This window comes from Leopardus geoffroyi, chromosome B3 (assembly GCF_018350155.1).
Source record: "Leopardus geoffroyi isolate Oge1 chromosome B3, O.geoffroyi_Oge1_pat1.0, whole genome shotgun sequence".
Lineage (NCBI taxonomy): Eukaryota > Metazoa > Chordata > Mammalia > Carnivora > Felidae > Leopardus > Leopardus geoffroyi.
Genome location: NC_059337.1, coordinates 7,484,003 through 7,503,426, shown reverse-complemented (window position 1 = coordinate 7,503,426; position 19,424 = coordinate 7,484,003). Strand labels below are relative to the sequence as shown.

Sequence of the window (19,424 nt, the reverse complement as noted above, 5' to 3'; positions counted from 1 at the left end):
ACACGGGACATATGACCGCACTTAGGCCCTACCCCAGTAATCCAGGATAACCTCCCCATCTCAAACTCCCTAATTTAATCACACCTGCAAAGACCTTTTTTTCTTATAAGGCACTATTTACAGGTTCCAAGGACGGGGCCTGATATCTTTCAGAGAAGAAAGGGGTGAAGGCGGCATCATTCTGCCCACCACAGAAGGCAAAACCAAGTGCCGCTTTGCTTCAGTGTAAACAGAAAATTATTTTCCCTTGATAAGAAACCTCAGACAGATGGGGAAGCCTTTCCTGGCAAGGAGGAACCTCACTTTGGTCCACAAAGTCAGGCATCCATTCTTCTCCTTTAAAAAGCCAGTTCTGGAGAGAACTGGAAACAAAGGAGGATACCCACATATCATCACGAAATGGGTGGCATGACTGGGGCACGGGGAAGGGAAGGGCCTGGAAGGGAACAAAGACCCTAGAGTTAGGATTTCAACAGGCTCTGTCTGCATCTAAAAGTTGTGTTACTTCCACTACAGCGTGTTTGTCTCACATCCCAGGTGGTACAAGAGGTCATCATGATGGTGATCATGCAGTCTGATCCGAGAGCCAGTGCCATAACACGATGGCACGGGCCTCACCTCCTCCACGGGCACTCTGGACCAGAAGGCAGCGCGGGCCTCACCTCCTCCACGGGCACTCTGGACCAGAAGGCAGCACTCTGGCTAATGACTCAGGGAGGATCCCTCTAACCCTCTCTCGGGGATTCAGTATTTTTTTAAAGTTTGTTTATTTATTTTTTGGGGGGACGGACAGAAAGAGAGAGAGAGAGAGAGAGAAGGAAAGAGGGAGGGAGAGAATCCCAAGCAGGCTCTGCACTGTCAGCACGGATTCCGACACGGTGATCGATCTCACAAACCATGAGATCATGACCTGACGTGAAATCAAGGGTGGGACATATCCAACTGAGCCACCCAGGCGCCCCAGTAATTTTTGTTATAAAGTTAATAATAACGTGGGTCCTCTACTTACCTTGTGTAAATACCTCTCATTTCCTGAAAGTCTCAACATTACAAGCGGTAGCCTCCCTGATTCCTACAGGAAACTGAGGGCTGCAGAGGGCTCACAGCCCGAGCCAGGTCATGTACACGGTGGAGCCAGGATTGTGAGAAGCCCTGACTCCCGATCCTGTGACACAAGGAAAGAACGCATTCCCAATCCCCTCCCAGGACAGTGTGGCTCCTTGGAAACTCTAGAAAAAGCCAGTGGAGCGGGCTCCTCTTGCTGCAGCCTTTGGAGGAAAGTGAGCTGTGGAGAGGTCTTGGAAGAAAAGGAATCTTCCAGGAGCTTCCCAAAGCAGATCCCTCCCAGCCTCCAGAGAAGGCTGGGAGGAAGAATGAGATCATACCCATAAAATGCTCTGCCTTCCGGGAAGAAGGATTACGTGTAGACTGTGAGTACCCCCACCCCAGCCCCGAGGGCTGGGCTGTGCACAGATTCAGAAACCAGGGCCTGTGGGACTATCTAGCACCCCACAACCCTAACGGACTGAGCAAGCCTCCAGCGGCCTGCAAACGTGAATGCATCTGCCTCCCTAAATAGCTGATTTACTCCCAGGGAATAATTTATGGGAAGAATACGGCTCAGTGTTTTCTATCGTTGTGAATTATTACTATTGCTTAGATTAAATCTGTGCAAACCCATCATAAAAGAATGCATCTGATTGGCCAAAGGCTTATTACAGAATTATTAGAAATCTGACGGCTAAATGAGGGTGGGAGTCTCACAGATCTTGTTTAGACAAGCAATGGTTTCCCGACACCCACTAACTGGGGTTTGTGGACAAATCCATGTTGACGGCACGCAGCGCTGGCACTAAAGGTACCTGTTACCACGGCCCCAGACTCTCTTTTGGTTCCACTGACATTACAGCATCGCAAGAACAAAGAACGGAAGCATTCACATCCTCTAGGGAGTTGACTGTCTTTACACCAATGGCTACATTCTAGAACCTAATCATCCCCTCAGAATACACTCCGGCTGGGAAGCCATATAAAGAAATAGCTGCTATGCTATTTGGAGGGAATGTGTCAATAAATGTGATCATATCCCCCCGCCTCCTTCTTACCAAAATAGGACTGAGAAGCTGTATTAACCCAGTCCCTTTCCAGACCTGCTTGCTATCCTGTCCAATTAATTGCAGATCAACATCAAATCTCCAAATATAAACTTCAAAAAATACAATAAATTGGCTACAGCACGAAATCCATGAGAGTTCAAGTAAATGGGTACCTAACCCTCCTCAGGGTTGGAAGGCTTGAGGAGGAGTAAAGTTGAGGTCTAAAGATTTAGCTCTGGTATTTTGGTGCCTTTGAGGATGAAGCAAGAGAAAACATGAGGTTTGGATACTCTAATTTCTCCAAATTTTACTCCCAAAGTATCTACATACCCCAAGTACCAATTCCCCTGCCCTTTTTTTTTTATTACTTTTTATTAAGAAATGGTTATAGGCCCACAAGAAGTTGCAAAAATAGTACAAAAAGGTCCCACATACCCATCACCTAGCATCCCCCAGCGGTGACCTCTCACACAAGCATAGTGCGTTACCAAAAGCAGAAAACTGATTGGCACGATCTTATTCAGATTTCACCAGGAAGCCCAGTGCCCTTCTGCAAGTGGCCATTTGTCCATTTTTAGCTGCCCAGCATCCATTCCCTAATAGCAACTTGATTTCCTATAGGGGAATCATCTTTCTTTTATCGTATGTAGTATAATTGGAAGGATAATTTTAGGTGGTGACTTTCTGAAAGGAAGCCAGAATGACCTCTCTCCCATTCCACACTCAGAAACAGTATCTTCTGTTCCACTAGAAGGTATTAACTATGCTGCTGGCTTGCCACGTCCTGGAACACAAAATCATACTCCCTCCCCTTCCCAAGCCAGCGTGCTCCTCCTGGGTCCTCACATTCCAAGAGTCCTCAACATCCTTCTGTCAACTAGCTTTTGCCTAGTGGGCGAGAATCAGTTTCTGTTGCTTGTATACACGAATACAGACCAAATCACCCATGATTCCTATCAATTGAGAATGACCTGGGCTAGGATCACACCCATCCAAGAAGATCCCACCACACCTTGACGCAGACCCGGAGGCAGATCAGATGGCTGCTGTGGCGGCCCCACCTCACATCCCTGGTCCACCTGAGTTTACTAACAACCATGGCAGACAGTTTCAGCACCCTGACTACAATCCCCCTTAAGAGCCTGCGTTTTACCGCTTCGTCTGAGGACTTCCTCTAGAAGCACAGAAGTGAGCTCGGCCCTGAGCAGGCAGACCTGAAGCCTGGGATGGGGGGGTGTTAACACCCTGGAGACAAGCACTACCAATGAATGGACAGCAGGGGTCAGTGAGTAGATGTCCTCATCCCTGGATCTCCATGGGGGGCACATCTCACCCCTCCCCAGCAGGGTGGAGCTCCGGGCGTCTGGCAGTAATTGCTCAAATGTCACACCTGTCCTTGGAAACTCCCCTTCCCTTCGAGTTTTCCCACCTGCTCCCATATGCTTCCTGGAATCGCCTCCCAGATAAACTACCTGCCCATCCAGTCCTTGCCTCAGAGTCAGCTTTGGGTCAACCTGAACTTGAGAATGAAAAACAGAAAAGCCTTCAAGAGCCGACCTAAAAGAAAGAAGAGAGAGCTTGCTAGAGCTTTTTGGCTTATCTGGCAGAAGGCGGCGTGGCTATTAAGCACCTGTGGCTAGTGGTGCTACAGGCGGAAATGGTAATATTTCACACGTACTGGGTTGAGTAAAATAAAGTATTCACATTACTTTCACCTGTTTTACTTTGATTAATAGGTCTACCAGAAAATTTAACATTACATACGTGACTCAAATAGATTTCTATCAAATGATGCCAGTCAAAGGAATATGTCAGGTAGCAGTAGGGATGTTATTGCTACTATCATTGATGCTGTTAGCATGAGAAAATGGATGGACCAGAGTACTATGAAGAGTGCCACAATTATTTATAGGTCTATCTGAGGAACTCCTAGGGCAACAGTAACTCATGTATAAAAATGCTTTTACCCAGGGGCACCTGGGTGGCTCAGCCAGTTGAGCATCTGACTCTCGGTTTCAGCCCAGGTCATGATCTCACGGTTCGTGGGTTCAAGGCCCATGTCGGGCTCTGTGCGGACAGTGAGGAGTCTGCTTGGGATTCTCTCTCTCCCCGTGCCCCTCACCTGCTCACACACGCGCTCACCTGCTCTCCCTCTGTAAACAAATAAACTTTTTTTTAAAATGCTTTTACCCAGTACAAGCAGAGGAATAGAAATGCTGACTTTTACATGAGGACCGTGGCTTTGTCAATCAGTCACACTCTTCTCTAAAACATTCTGGCAACATGTTCATCATTCCCGTTAATACAGGGGATTAATTCCACCATCGGGAATCTAAGCGATGGGACGGATCCTAACTAAGGAAAATGTTATGCACAAAAGATGCTCACCTTATTGGTGTTTAGAGCTGTATTTATAACCTGAGTGACCAATAGAAAAGGGGAATGGTGATACGTAAAAAGATACGGCTGACTCCGACTGAAGGGCCTGCAATCCTTAAAAATGACAGTAATAATGATTACGTCACGCCATCCAGACTATTTACGATACCATGCTATGTGAAAGCAAAGACATAAAATTGCATCCATGGCACGGTAAATATGTAAAAACCCCGAAAGGCAAGGTGCCAAGGTTACGTAAAGAGCGATTATTTGGGGTGTGAGGGCAACTTAATGTTGGCCTCTATTTCCCCGAATTACTTTTATGGGCATTTGCTACTTTGATAACAAAGAACAAAGACTACAACACCCCCCTTCTTTCACCTGTGAGCTCGTGCTTGTTTGCAAAGGATGTATCACCCTGCAGTATCCTTCCATTTTGTCAAACTGATGTTACAAAATCTATCTTTTCCTCTGACAAGGAGGAACAAAGGTAAATCTAGTTCCAGCTGCGTCAGAAACAGGAAGACCACCGTGGGAAACACATCTTCTGCGTGGCTGGTGTATTCTAAGCACAGAGGAGTAAGTCACGCCTGCCCACGGCAGGGAGGTCTTTTCCTGATTGACAAAAACAAGCGGGTGGCGAAGGAGGCTGGAGGCGAGAGGAGAGGAGTGGACTTCAGAGAAGCTAGTGCCGTGGCCCCTACAAAATCTTCCCTGAAAAATTAATCCAGATTGGCAGACTGTGCATGTAGGTCAGCCCCGAACATTCACAGGATCCTAAGCTTTATTTACAGGGGCTTATCGTTCATGCCATTCCTGGAGTTTAAGCAAATGTGGCACATGAGCCGTTGAGGCGTTTGGAGGAGGATAACACAGAGCCGGGCGGGACGGAAACACGGGGAGACGGTAAACAACAGAACTCAGGATAAAATGCAGTGTCTTTTCTCGGGGGAAGGGCCCCAGTTAGCGCGCAGGCTACGGAGAGCGTGGGGTGAGACCTACGGAACGTGTTAACATCTTTATTAACAACCTGGAAAAAGATGTAAACAGAACATGAATTCTCAAGGAATGAGTCTCCAAGGGCCAGAAGACTCGAGGAGTAACAGCGAAGGGGGGTGAGGGCGAGGCCGGGAGAGAGGGGGCACGGACAGGTGGAGTGTGGATGACAGGGTTGGGTCAGGGCGCAGCAAATGAGACCGCCGTCTTGGGCACGACACAGAAGAGGTGCCCCAAACTCGGCCATCAAGAGAAATCATCCTGCCAAGTAATGCTGTAAAGAAATTCAAACTTAATGCAAAAACCTATTGATTTTTTTTAACCTTGATTGCTGGGGGTTTCTGGTACCTTCTTACATTCTGTGCCCAAGGCCTCGCTCACTTCACTTTAAGCCTTGAAAGACACTCAGAAAAGGAGAGAGGGTTGTGTGAATGGCAAGGTGTGACCCCAAAGGCCAGATGGAGAGCACGGGGTTGAAGGAGCAGAGCACGTGCTGGGCGGCCTAAGGCCCAGACACCGTGGAATAGGGGCTGAAGGCCAGCCAGGAGGCCGTGAGAGGTTCCGGGGAGGTGCCCAGAAGAAGCACATCGGGCAGCTTGTTAGCCAACAGGCGGCAGCAACTTGAAGTCTAGGGACTTCACAGAACCAGGGAGAGCAGTCAAAATGTGAAGCATGACTGGACTTGGAAGTGGACGGGAAAACATGACCCAGCTGAGGAAAAGCAAACAAGACGATCAGGAGGGCAGCCGGGGAGAGAGACGGTGCCTCGCCTTGCGGTACCCGCTCAAAGCCGACACAGCCTGTGACCACAAGACGCTGGATGCGGTAAAAGACCGTGATGGTGTATGTTCTGCAGAAGAATGGAAATTCCAAGGCTGGGTCCTTCAGTTTTCCGATTTACCCCATCCCTTCATTACCCAAGTATTTGCTAAAATTCTTAAGGGTTCGTGAGACGAGGAGGCCAGAATCTAAGCTCACAGAGATGCAAAACGTTATGGCGGAAGAACACGGCATCAAGAGTCAGGAGACTGGGGTGCAGCCTGGCTCTGCCCCAACCAACACTGTTCTCTAAAAAGTCACCTGGTCTCCCTCCAGTCTCCAGCTCTGTATCAAAACCAAGGAGTAGGGGAAGGACTTAAGGACTTCAGGACTTAAGGACTACTTGCTTCTTGGGGCACCTGGGTGGCTCAGTCAGTTAAGTGTCCAACTCTTGATTTCAGCTCAGGTCATGATCTCAGGTTTGTAGGTTCGAGCTCTGCATTGGGCTCTGCACTGACAGCACAGAGACTGCTTGAGATATTCACTCTCTCTCTCCCTCTCTTCCTCCCTCCTTCCTCTCAAAATAAATAAATAATCATTTTAAAAATAACCATTTGTCTCTTAGTGTATCCCCACGTCGATCTAATAGTTTCTGAGTGTTCATACAAACAAGACACAAACACTGAAACCAGAAATTGGATGTTGCAGTGAGGTGATCAAATCAAAACAAGGATCTAGTCCCACAGGCACATACTTAAAGGCTTCAGGGTTTGGAGAGGGGAATACATAGCTGGCCAGGATGCTTTGGAGCTTCTCTGGCCTTTTGAGAACTCCAGAGTTGGGAGCTCCCGTCCAAAGCAGCAATGGCGGACAGAGCTTAACAACTGCAGATTGTGTGTTCTTATTCTTCCGGAGAGGACAGTGAGGTCTCAACATTCAGTTACCTGAGGCTCACTCCTCACCCCTCCATGCCCCGCCACCCCCATTTCCAGCCCCAGTGCTGGCCACCCTGCAGTCAGTAAGCCTCTCCAGAATCTACTGGGAAAAGAAGAGACACATGGGAAAGGGGTGAAAGAGGAATCAAGCTCTGTCCAAAGAACAATTTAAGGAGTTTTGGTACTGTTGTAAGTGTATTACAGGAGCCAAGAAGGACTCATCCTACCATTTACCCCCGATCCTCAAGGGGTTTCCATCTAGAGAACTTCATGCAAGAAACAGTGGTGGATGGGAACGAAGCGTCACGTGGTTAATCCCTGAGCCAGCAGCCAACTACCCCAGTGGAGAGTTCTGGTAAACCTTACATGCCCAACAGACCTGCCTACTCTGCCTTTTGTGAACTGAAGTAGGCCTTGCCTACCCTGCCTACTTGACAGCAGTCAGAAGGAGGCGAAACAGAAGGATGTATCAGAGGATTTCATGAGAAAGAGGACCCTATACGGCTGACCCGTTAGGTATAGGAACCCTGACCACTAGTGAAACATCGTCCTATGATGAACATCCAGGACCCTCTCCAATCAGATTAAAAACTCCACCTGCTGGAGAAGGATAGACTGGAGAGGGGGAGAGGAGATGAGGAATCCCCACCCACCAGCACAAGGACCTGCCTGGGGCCACTGTGCCAGCTTCAGGAACCCGTCTCCCCTAGTCCTGTGCAACAGAATTCTTGATGGGACAGGGACAGGATGCTGACAGAAGAAGCAATGAGTGGCTCTTGGTGATGCCTCCGGAATTAGAGTCATTTGGGAAGATGTGTCTACTCTCATGAGCCGCTAGACCTGAATTAAGTATCTCTATTCAGTTATACAAAAACAAAACAAAACAAAAAACCCACGTACCTGGAAAGTATAAAGAAAAAAAAGTGGAGGGGGGGGGCTATAAAGAATTATCTTAAAGGCTCTCAGAAGAATCTGCTGCCCTCAACACCCCTTCAAGAAGCCTCCTCCCAACAGCTGCATTTCAATCAGCAATCCTCCAAAGAGCTGAGGAATATCCCCACCCCAGGCTGAGGATCACCTTCCATAATCCCACAGCCCTTCGAGGACTGTCTACACTACTAGCTCAAAGGCCTGCTACACAAAGGTATAGCCACCTTCCAGGCATTGCTGACGGAGGGCATTCTGATGCCCCTGGGCATGTTTCCCACGGTCTCTGCCGATCACACTAACACCACCAGCCACCTACTAGTACCCGACTGCGGACAGACTAAGAACATTACGGATATCAGTAAGTTTCATCACAACAACAACCCTCTGTCACAGATCTAATTATAAGTCCATTTCATAGATGGGGAACGCCGAGGCTCAACGACCTTAAGCAACGTGACGGGTGGTTTCACGTGTCAACTTGGCAAGGCTATGGTGCCTACTTATTTAACCAAACCTTAATCCAGGTGTTGACGTGAAGGTATTTCATAGATGTTGTTCACATCTACAGTCTGTTGACTTTAAGGAAAGGAGGCTCTCTGCTAATGTGGGTGGGCCTCATCCAATCAGTTGAAAGGCTCCAAGAGAAAACAAATCCAAGGGTTCTCAAAGATGGAACTCTGTTTCAAGATTTCAGCATTAACTCACTCCCGCCTGAGTTTCCAGCCTACCAGCCTGCTCCACAGACTTCAGACTTGCCAGCCCCCACTACTTCATGAGCCAATTCCTTGAAATAAATTTCTTTGTACATACACACACACACACACACACACACACATATATATATATATCCTATTGGCGTGGGGAGGCAGATAGAGTGCGATTTTTCTGATTCGACACAGTGGTGAGAAGACAGGACAGCTTCCACACTGCCCATGGATTGAAGAGGCAGACAGACCTTAGACTGTACAAAGATAGAAACCGCTTTCCTTCTTTGCATCAAAGTCGTGTCTACTCATGCCAGTCTTTCACTCTTGATAAAACCACTGCGAGGGATATCATAAGGGATACTGACTTTTAAATTTTTTTAACAGTTATTTATTTTTGAAAGAGAGAGAGAGAGCGACAAGGGGAGGGACAGAGAGGGAGACACCGAATCTGAAGCAGGCTCTAGGCTGTCTACAAAGAGCCTGACACAGGGCTCAAACTCATGAACGATGAGATCATGACCTGAGCCAAAGTCGGACACTCAACCGCCTGAGCTGCTCAGGCACCCTGGGAATAAGGACTTTTAAAAGGCACAAGTCTTCAGTGGCCATAAGTGTTCCCCACAAGAGGGGGAGGGATACAGGCATATGGAAATCCAGCCACAGCCTCCCTTCCCCCACACAGATCCTCCCCTAACCAGAGACCATGGGCTCTGTCCCCTTTGAGAGACTAGATGCATCCCAGAGGTCCTGGTTGGAGTGGCAGAGCCTGGATTCCATTCCATGGGACACCACTGGACAAGTCCAGATGACGGACATACTCCTGCATACTTGGCTGCTCACTCTGGCTTGCCATGCCCCTCGATCCCCCCTCCAGTCTAGCATCTAGTACAATGAATGGACCCTCTCCTCACCCAAGTAGCCACACCTTCTCTGCCTCCAACCGCAGGGCTAATCCTGGGGCAGAGAATACCACTTTACAGAGTGTCTTAGCTACAAATAACACTAACTTAAAATTGCTGGCTTCAACATGATAAGGTTTGGTGTGAGGCGTTAAGGCACACATCCATCTTGAACACTGAAAGCGACGTTTTGCTACGTGCAGATACGTCCCAGAGAGCTGTGCATGAGATTCCTTCCAGCTCATAAATGGGTAAGTTATAGTTTACACATAAAAGGTGCTTCTCAACCTCCTTTTGAAATCCAGTCTACTGTTTCTAATGAAGATGTGCATTTCCTTAGGACAATCTTTGTCTTCCCTGCTGCAATCAGAGATCACATCTTCATAATGTTTGGTCACTTGTTCCTTCCTTCACAATCTTTTGTGAGCATCAAGATTCCAGCTGCTGGTTTCTTACTTTGTCATTGATCCAATGTTTTGACTTTTTTGGTGAGCTGCCCTTGACAGTCTCATGCTGGTGCTACTACCCAGCTATCAACACTGAAATTCAGCTGCTTCAACTCTGAGCGTGTGTGTATGTGTGTGTGTGTGTGTGTGTGTGTGTGTGTGTGTGTGCGCGCGCGCGCGCGCGCGCGCTCAGTACCTGGCTGACTGCACTCTCCGCAGCCTGTGCTCCTGCTTCCCCAGGTCGTCTCATCATTCCTGAGGCCAGCTCTGTGCAGCGAGCTCAAGAAAACTGACCGGCTAAATTGTGAGAATACAAGCATTCCTCAATAGCCCACTGGCCTCGGCAGGGAGGGGAAAGGAGAACACAGGGGATAAGTTATCCACCCCGAGGGGCTCAAGGCCAGAGCCAAGGTGTCAGTTCTCTGCTCACCTGGCCTTTTATGTTCAGGACGCGAGCTTAGCTGTGCTCTGCCTCTGCAGGCTGGGCGACCACATAGCCTGCTAGAAACTCTGCTGGTTCCCACCTGACTTGGTGGTGAGCCTGAGAGTCTCAAATCCTGGCGCTCTCCATGGGCTGACATCTCAATAGACGTTAGCCAAGAGAAGGCTGTGCAAGGGCTCCAATTACTAAGACTTCATTCATCTTCCCAAATGACTAGGAAGGATCATCATAAATAATTCAAACTGAACTACACAGAGAGAGATAAAGCGCATTCTGGTGAGGCCATGGACATGATGATTATCACGGCTCCCCCAGTGTTCTCTCAACACTGCCAAGTCCAGGCAACTGCCATGGCTCTCCTGGGTACCGGCGGGCACTGGCCTGGCTGGACATGCCTAACGCCTCAGAAGTGTCCACACACAATGAGGAGGGGCCGCTGACCATCACCTTAGAGCCACAGAAGGCTGGGCTTGGGAGAGGCCGTAGCAATGAGGTAGCCCAACCAGTTGGCTCATTCTAAGTCATGGAAATGGAGAGTCAGAGAGAGCAGGGACTGCCCAAGCCACACAGCCATCCCACACCTCCTTACCCCTGGCCTGACGCTCCTTCCAGCAGCCCTGCCAAGCTGCTGCTTCTCTGGGTCTGAATTTATCTTCCAATAAAATGAGAGTAGGGCTATGTCTTTTCCCTATGCTTCCTACAGAGGTGGAATAAAAATAACTCTGTAAAATAGTCTAAGTTCATCAAAAGAAAGGGACCTCGTGAGTGGAACCACACACATGTGCACACACACACACACACGCACACACACACACACACACACACACACACACACAGGGAAGCACTACGCTTCTCCTATCCATGAGATCCCTAAAAATATGCCAGTGGCCACTTTGTGAGCCCTGACCGTGTGTGAGTCACTGCCCTGTTTCCCATATGTAATCCCAACTCCTGCTCCCAAAATTCTTCCAAGTAGGCACGATCCATTCAGATCCACACACAAGGACACATGAGATGCAGAGAGCCTAAGTGACTCACCCAAGACACAAAGCACCAAGTCTATGATTTTGGTTCCCATCTAAGGCCAGAGCTTGTGTCCATAGCCACTGCCTCCCACTGCCCCACCCCGCCCCCCGCTACCTGCACTTGCTGGTGTGTGTACAGCTGCCCCTTGAATAACTCCGGGGCTGGGGCGCCAATCCCCATGCAGATGAAAATCCATGCGTAACTTTCAACTCCTCCAAAACGTAACTACTAATTAGCAAATGTTGACTAGAAGCCTTACCGATTCTGTAAACAGTCAACGAATACCTATTGTATGTGTGTATTCTATACTGTATTCTCACAATAAAGGAAACTAGAGAAAAGAAATGATTATTAAGCAAATAATAAGGATGGGACACCTGAATGGCTCAGTTGGTTAAGTGTCCAACTTCAGCTCAGGTCATGATGTCGCGGTTCCTGAGTTCGAGCCCCACGTCAGGCTCTGTGCTGACAGCTCAGAGCCTGGAGCCTGCTTCAGATTCTGTGTCTCCCTCTGTCTGCCCCTCCCATCCTCACACTCTCGCTCTCTAAAATAAATAAATGTTAAAAAAAAAATGAAAAAAACAGGCAATAATAAGGAAAAGAAAATTCGTTAACAGCACCAAAAAACACACGCGTCTAAGGAGATTCGTGCAGTGCAAACCCACGAAGTTCAAGGGTGAACTGTATGTGCGTATGATTAAGGATTCTGTTAGGATTACATATTTCATGCGAGCCCATCCTAGTTCCCACACTGGTTTCTGCTCATGGAGGAGCTGTACCATCAAGGCCTTTGAAATGCCCCGCAGTGGGTGATCCATAATTGCAGATTGATGCTGCGGCCGCGAGCACTGCAGACAGAAGAAGGTTAAGTCGGCTTCTGCCAAGCCTCTCATACCTGATGTTTCCTGAACAAAGGCAGGCTGAAAACAGGCACAGAGGGAGCCGAGAGGAGCTGAGAAGCTGAGGAGGCAGGGCCCGGGTCTTTCTTACACTCATTCACATTTTATAAATACACTCTCTGCCCCGTTGCATTGTAGCCTCAGGGCAAATGGGCAAAATTCCACATTAACCAAATGAAATGGTGTAATACACAAGCAACGTGAAAAGAGGAAAGCAAGAAAGAGAAAAAAGCTTTGCAGAGTCCTGGAAAAGCCAAAGAGCTGGGCCTAGTAAATATCATGGAGAGAGGTTTAGGAAATACTGTCGAGTGGGAAAAAAAAAGGTCAAAAACCAAAAACAGCATGGACCATTCTAGGCCATCTTTATTTAAATGTATGTGTAAAATATATATGTGGATACAGACACTCAGGTATAGATTGATGGTACACAGATCTGAGTCTGTGTGTGCCCTTGTGTCTGTTCACATACACGCATTCACAGGCATTATGCTCACACTGGTAACTGAATAATGGGATTACCGCTGACTTTTCATCAGTAATTTCTAGATTTTCTTTTTTTTTTAATTGTAATGTTTATTCATTTTTGAGAGAGAGAGAGAGAAAGCGCAAGTGGGGGAGGGGCAGAGATGGAGGGAGACACAGAATCCAAACCAGGCTCCAGGCTCCGAGCTGTCAGCACGGAGCCCGACATGGGACTCGAACTCACGAACCATGAGGTCATGACCTGAGCCAAAGTTGGACGTTCAACCAACTGAGCCACCCAGGTGCCCCCAGTAATTTCTAGATTTTCTATGATGCAGTTATACTCCTTTTATAAAAATAAGTACATAAAATACAAAAAATAAATAAAGGTCCGAGTGTCCAGAGCTTTTGTTGGTCCAGAAGAGCAGAGGCCCCCCCCCCAGTGGCCCCCCACACACACCAGAATTCTGCCGGCAAGCTTCGCACGCTCCCTGAGGAAAGCCAGGCAGAGACAATTAGCAGCTCCGAAAGCCTTCTCTGGCCTCCCTGGCCCAACCGTGGCCCATCCCACATCTGCCAAAAGCAATCACACAGACGGGAGCCCAAGTCCATCCACCAACAGATGGACACGTCCAGTTGGGCAGGATAGATAGATACAGCCCACTGTGTGCAAAAACTACTACAGGAAATGGTGAAGTGAAAATATCACACAACCTGAGACCCGAACTCACCGAATCGCGAGCGGGATCATCACGCAGTCCCAGGTGGTGGTGGGAGAGGCCAAACTGGAAGGGGTCAGAACCTGGAGATCCAAAAGACCAACACGGTGGGGAGGGGCAAGGGACTGGGGAGGTGCCCAAGAACAGACCAGTGGAAAGAGAAGGTGCCACCCTGCAGACGTGGTGGCAGGCAAGTCGTTGCAGGCCTTAGAGGCTAACCATCATGGCGGCAGGAAAATGTGACAGTGCCGCACGGAGAGAGATCCCAGCTGGTGGTGCCCAGCCCCACAGCTGATAGAGGGCCTGGCAGACCAGGGATTCCAATCTGGAAAAGGTGACGAGACTCCACGTTCTGTGAGATACATCTCCCTTACACTTGGTCCCCGTTAAGGACATGAACATGTGCCATCTGCACCCCCACTCCCAGGGTCTAGACTTGTGCCTCCCACACAGAAAAGATCCTCCACTGGACCCGCGGAATGGGAGATGTCCCCAGATTCACTCCTGCCATTCAGAGAAGCCAAGTAGGAGTCAGGAAGGAGGAGCTACTGGCCCCCACCTGCCAGGTGTCCAATCTACCCTGGGCTCTTGTACACACACAGCATGAAAGAAAGCTCACTGCCCATCCCACCCACACTCTGACCTCTCATGACCCAGGCCTGGTGACCTCAGAGGAAAAACTAATTTGTGCAGTGGATGCTCCTCTCCATCCTCCCTACTCTGTGCTCCCTCTGATCTACCCTCTTCTCCCACTCCAACCCAATGGATAGAATTACAGAATGGTACGACCAGAAGGGACCGTGAAAGCCACATGGCCCAAGTCTTACTATGGAGCCCAAAAGGGAAGATCCTAAGATGTACAGCCAGAACTAACCCCCAGATTTCTAAATCATTCCAGGACACCTCCCCAAGCGAAAATGACAAAGGTCAGAACACAGACGTGGGTCCTTCGCTGGAAGCTAGAGCCTTGCTAAGCCAAGTGTGGCTAGGATCGGCCTCACCTGGGAGCTCACGAGAAACGCAGACTCTCAGGGGCCTATCTGGGACCTATCACGTCAGGATCTGCATCTTTAACCAGATTCCTGAGTGTGGTCTGTGCACAATAAAGTCTGAGATGCTCTGACCTACAGAATGCCCCCTCTGATCCACCTGAGCTGTCAGGCAAGAAGGAGCCCCTCCCTCTCTGTGCCCAGCCCACCCCTCACTTCTCCCCAGCCCCACAGAGGGCCTGGAAATGAATGGCAATAAAACACAGAACAACAACAATGCTCCCATTTCCAGTCAGCGAATGCTTCTCCCCTCATCCACGGGGAGCCTTTGTGAGGCGCTTAAATCTCTCCGTTAAGCAAACAGCACGACCGACCGCACATGGAGGAACAGGTGGCAGATGACTGGTGAGGGCCCCGAAGAGCAGCAAGCGGGCTGGGCCATTAAACACCGCAGGTGGACAGGTGTGGCAGCCGGCCCCCACGCGGAGGCACAGAGGCGGGGAATGGAAACCGGGGTGCTCAGCCGGCCACCTTGCGGAAGGAGGGCAAGCACCTCGCACAGGTAGGAGGGGAGAAAGCGACCTGAGCGAGAGGAAGGTACCCCAGCCCCACACTCCTCTCTCCATCCTTCCCCCTTAAGTCGGCCGATGCCTGACATCGACCAAGTACACTCATCCTTCCTGAAGGTCACAGAAGAAACAGGGACAGTAATTCGTGTATCACAAGTTGGCAGTGAAAACAAGAGGAGAACGTGTAGACACAGTGCCAGGCACAGTGCCTGACACACAGTAGGGACCCAATAAATGAGAGCTTTCCCTCCCATCTCCTTACGTCCCAAAGGGTGCGTGCTAAGTAGGAAGGAGGCTGGGGAGGCCACTGGGAACCTGACTTCGCCAGTCGGGCCCGGCCACTGGAATTTTTTAAGAGATCCCCAGGTGATGCTAAGGTAGGACCGAGGCTGCAAACCACAGCCCTAAGAGGACCTGTGGATTACCCGCAGCGTTATCTGAACGCAGCCACAGTCGTAGTATTTCTCCCCTCGCTACTTAATTGAGGGACTGCTACATGGCCAGGGACCAAGTGAATAGCTTTATATACACCTAAAGCATTCATTACCTGGGGAGGCAGAAGCTCAGGATAGTTAATAAGTTGCCGTAAGTGCCACGGCCTCCCAGCAGCAGCCCCCAGACTCGACCCCAGGCCCATCTGACTCTCTGCCATAATGTGCACCAGGAGCACGCCGGGGAAGAAACTGCACTGGTGTGAACACAAGAAGAAGCCGGACAGGTGGTGTGAACACAAGAGTCAGTCGGACAGGTGGTCCAACGCAGCACAGGCTGTGGGGGAAAGGAAGAGACACTGAGGGAGAAGGAGGGCCACTTAAACACCGGGTCATCTCAGGGAAAGGAGTTCCATCGTAGCGTCTGCCCGTGCGGGGGACACCCTGGGGGTGGGAGGAGGGACACAATGCCTGGGAAGAGAATATCCCCACCTCCGTCTCACTGGTAATCAACAGGCATCAAAAGAAATGCCCCCAGATCACACTCCCCATCACAGTAGTAACAAAACCACGGGGGTGCTGGTGATCCGGGGAGGAGCTCCAGTCCGGCCCTTTGGGTGCAGAGCCCAAGGTGGTCAGAGGACGTTCGTGCACCCATCTGTCAGACAGCATTAATAATGCAGGGCACACAAGCCCAACAAGTCTCCCGGGAGAGGCGAGCATTCACCAAACACGCCTTCGATGACGGTGCAAGGTGCTACAGAAGGAAGGTGCATGGGGCTATAAAAGCCAGTCACAGGTGCACCGTCCCCCGCTCGGGATGGCCAAGGCAGGCCTCCTGGGACAAGGCAGTCCAGGCAGACTGCAGTCTCGGGGAGCACGGAACAGTGCGGGGGCAGAGGAAAGTCCCCAGGGGCAAACAGTGGAAATCCTGCAGCAAGATGAGGCTGGGCCCACCACACCCCGCCAGAAGCATCGGCACTTCTGGTAAGAGCAGGGGGAAGCCTGGAATTTCTGGACACGGAACGAGACACAAGCAAATCTCTACTGCCCAGTGTGGCTCTGCGGCTTTGCAGTGTGGGGCACGTACCGGGGAGCCTGGAATGGAGGGCTGGCAGCACGCAAAGACAGAGGGGGCAGCTCCCAGAGCTATTTGGGAAACGACAGCCACAAGACGGGGGCTGTACCAGAGCAGGCGCAGGTAGAGGGGTGGGGACTGGCAGAGGAGAGATACACGTCGAGAATGAATGACCCTTAAATCTCTGGCTCACAGGACAGTTCGCTGAGATACAAGTGACAGGGGAGGGAGGCCACCCCCGAGCATGGTTTGGGGTACGCTGGCCGAGGCTGCTGGTTCTCACCTGTCTCAGCCACATCTCTGAACCTGAGCCAAGCCCCCAGGTGGCCTCTGGAAATGGGGTTTCTGCCGGAGGGTGCTATGTGGGTTTTGGGAGTCATTGTGGAGAGAAGCAGGAAGACAGAGCAGGAAGGAGTGGGGGGCAGGGATTAAAGGGCCAGAACCAGCACCACAAAGGGCCCCCATTGGCCTGCATCCCAGTGTCTACCTGACGCAGGATAACTTATTGGCTGTTAGTGTGGGGCGTTTGCCCCTGGTCTGTGAGCAGGCAGGAGGCGCTCAGATGATGGAGGCAAGTAAAGACCCTGTGAAGGGTCTGTCAAGGGCTTCCTGCAGCTTCTCAGGCTGGGAATCACCATGGCTCCCAGCAGCCCTGGAGCCCTTTCCATTCTGACTTTAAATGGACCAAGAGCACACAGCTTTGGAGTCAGACAGACCCAATGACCCTACTACTGACCTGCCAGAATCCCAGCCTTCTCATCTGTAGCAAATGGGATGATCGTGTCAACCTCAGAGGAAGGCTGTCAGAATGATGACAATGACTGTATAATTACTACCGTTTGGTTGAGCAGTTACTCTGCTCCGGGTCTTGGATTCTACGCTCTGGTTCCTGTTCTATGTAAATGATTGAAGCTAATTCGATGAGGAAGCCAAGCCTGCAAGGTTTCACGTCATGAAGCCACGTCTCAAGGCCAGCCAGGCTCTCAAAACGTAGAAGCTCTTGGTATTCTCAGCAGGTTCTGACCCACCTACATCGCTGCCTGGCAGAGCCATCAGGCTGAACCACCAGGCTCAGAGCCAAGCTGAGTCCCCAGCCGAGGGGCTTTTGCTTCCCCTGGAGTCAGCGAGGTGGCTGAGGCTCAGGCAGGCTGGGGTGGGGAAAAGTGAGGAGGGAAGAAATAGCCCGGAGGACAGCCAAACATTGCCACTCTAGCTCAGACCCACCTTAGATGGGTGGGTGCAAGCTTATCTCCATGGGCTCCAAGTGGGGAAAACGTTGGCCACCTGGAACCTCGAGCAATCATCACAGGAAGGCCACAAGAAAGTCTCCCGATGCCCACAGGGCCTGGAGACCCCAGGAGAGCTCAGGACCCCCTCGGCTGAGGCGGAGAAGGATCCTAGGACTTGCACCACCGTCAAGTGCTGGGCCATGGCTACTCCTCCTTGGCTTGGGAGCTTAGAGACACGTGGGGACACCGGATCTCCTGGGAACAGGTTTTGAAATGATTCTTGCCCAAAGCCCGGAGAGAAACTGGACTGTCACACTACAACCTTCATACTCTTCGGCTTTGCATTCAAGCAAACCTGCCATCACTAACGATGTGATCTTGGGCTAATAATCACTTCATCTTTTCAACTGCCTTGGCGGGATAATATGGGTAATAGCTACCATGCAGAGTTGTTTTAAGGTTTCACTTGTGTCTGAAAAGCGTCTGGCATATAATAAGCACTTTATTAATGGTCACTATAATATGACCTGCTTCTTCAAATAGAAGGAGCTCTTGGAAAGCTCTCCCATCTTCTGATTAATTTTAGGGTACCCTGTCAACCTACGTCAGGGGTCTGAAATGATGGCCTTATTTATTTTGTAAATAAAGTTTTATTGGAACACAGCCAAGCCCATTCATTTGCATGTTGTCTATGGCTGTTTTCCTGCTACAACAGCAGAGTTTGAGCGATTGCAACAGAAACCATATGGCCAGCAAAGTCTAAAATATTTACTATCTGGCCTTTTTATTAAAAAAAAAAAATGAAGAAGAAGAAGAAGTTTGCCAATTTCTGATTACAATAAAGTTTCCAAACATTAATGAGCACCATAATCACTCAGGGTGTTTTTCTAAGAATAGAGATGCCTAGGACCTAGCACCACAATACTGGATTCAGGAGATGTGGCCCAGGAAATCTGCATTTTCATCAGTCCCCGCCACCATCAAGGATTCTGATGCACACTGGAAGGAGCCCTGGTCTGTGCAGTCAGTAATCCTAAGTGACACCAGAGCCCACGATGTCCCCTTGAAGCGGCAGATGGAGCCTCGGTGGGGAGTGAGTCAGCACTCTGCCTCCAGTAAAGGAGTGCAGCCTTCCCCCCAAGCAGCTTCCTGCTTCGTTTTGTTTTAAGGTTCAGTGCAGAATACTCGGAAGACAAAGAAAACAAAAATCACAGAAAATGAAATAAACAAGCATCCATAATCCCACCATCCAAAAATAACTACTGTTTCCATTCTGATCTAACTATATGCTCCGGGTATTTTTCCTAGGTATCTATGTGAAAATACTTCCCCTTTACTTTAGGGGAAAAACACAATGAGAAACCTGCTTGCAGTCTTTACTCACTTAGAAATGAACTGTTAACTTTTTCAGGTCAACAAATATTGCTTTAAAG

The 19,424-nt window shown here is 49.8% G+C and overlaps 1 protein-coding gene across 1 annotated transcript in view; it reads right to left on the bottom strand.

Moving 5' to 3' along the window:
• Nucleotides 1-19,424, bottom strand: part of NTRK3 (neurotrophic receptor tyrosine kinase 3) — a 397,129-nt gene that overhangs the window by 230,107 nt on the left and 147,598 nt on the right.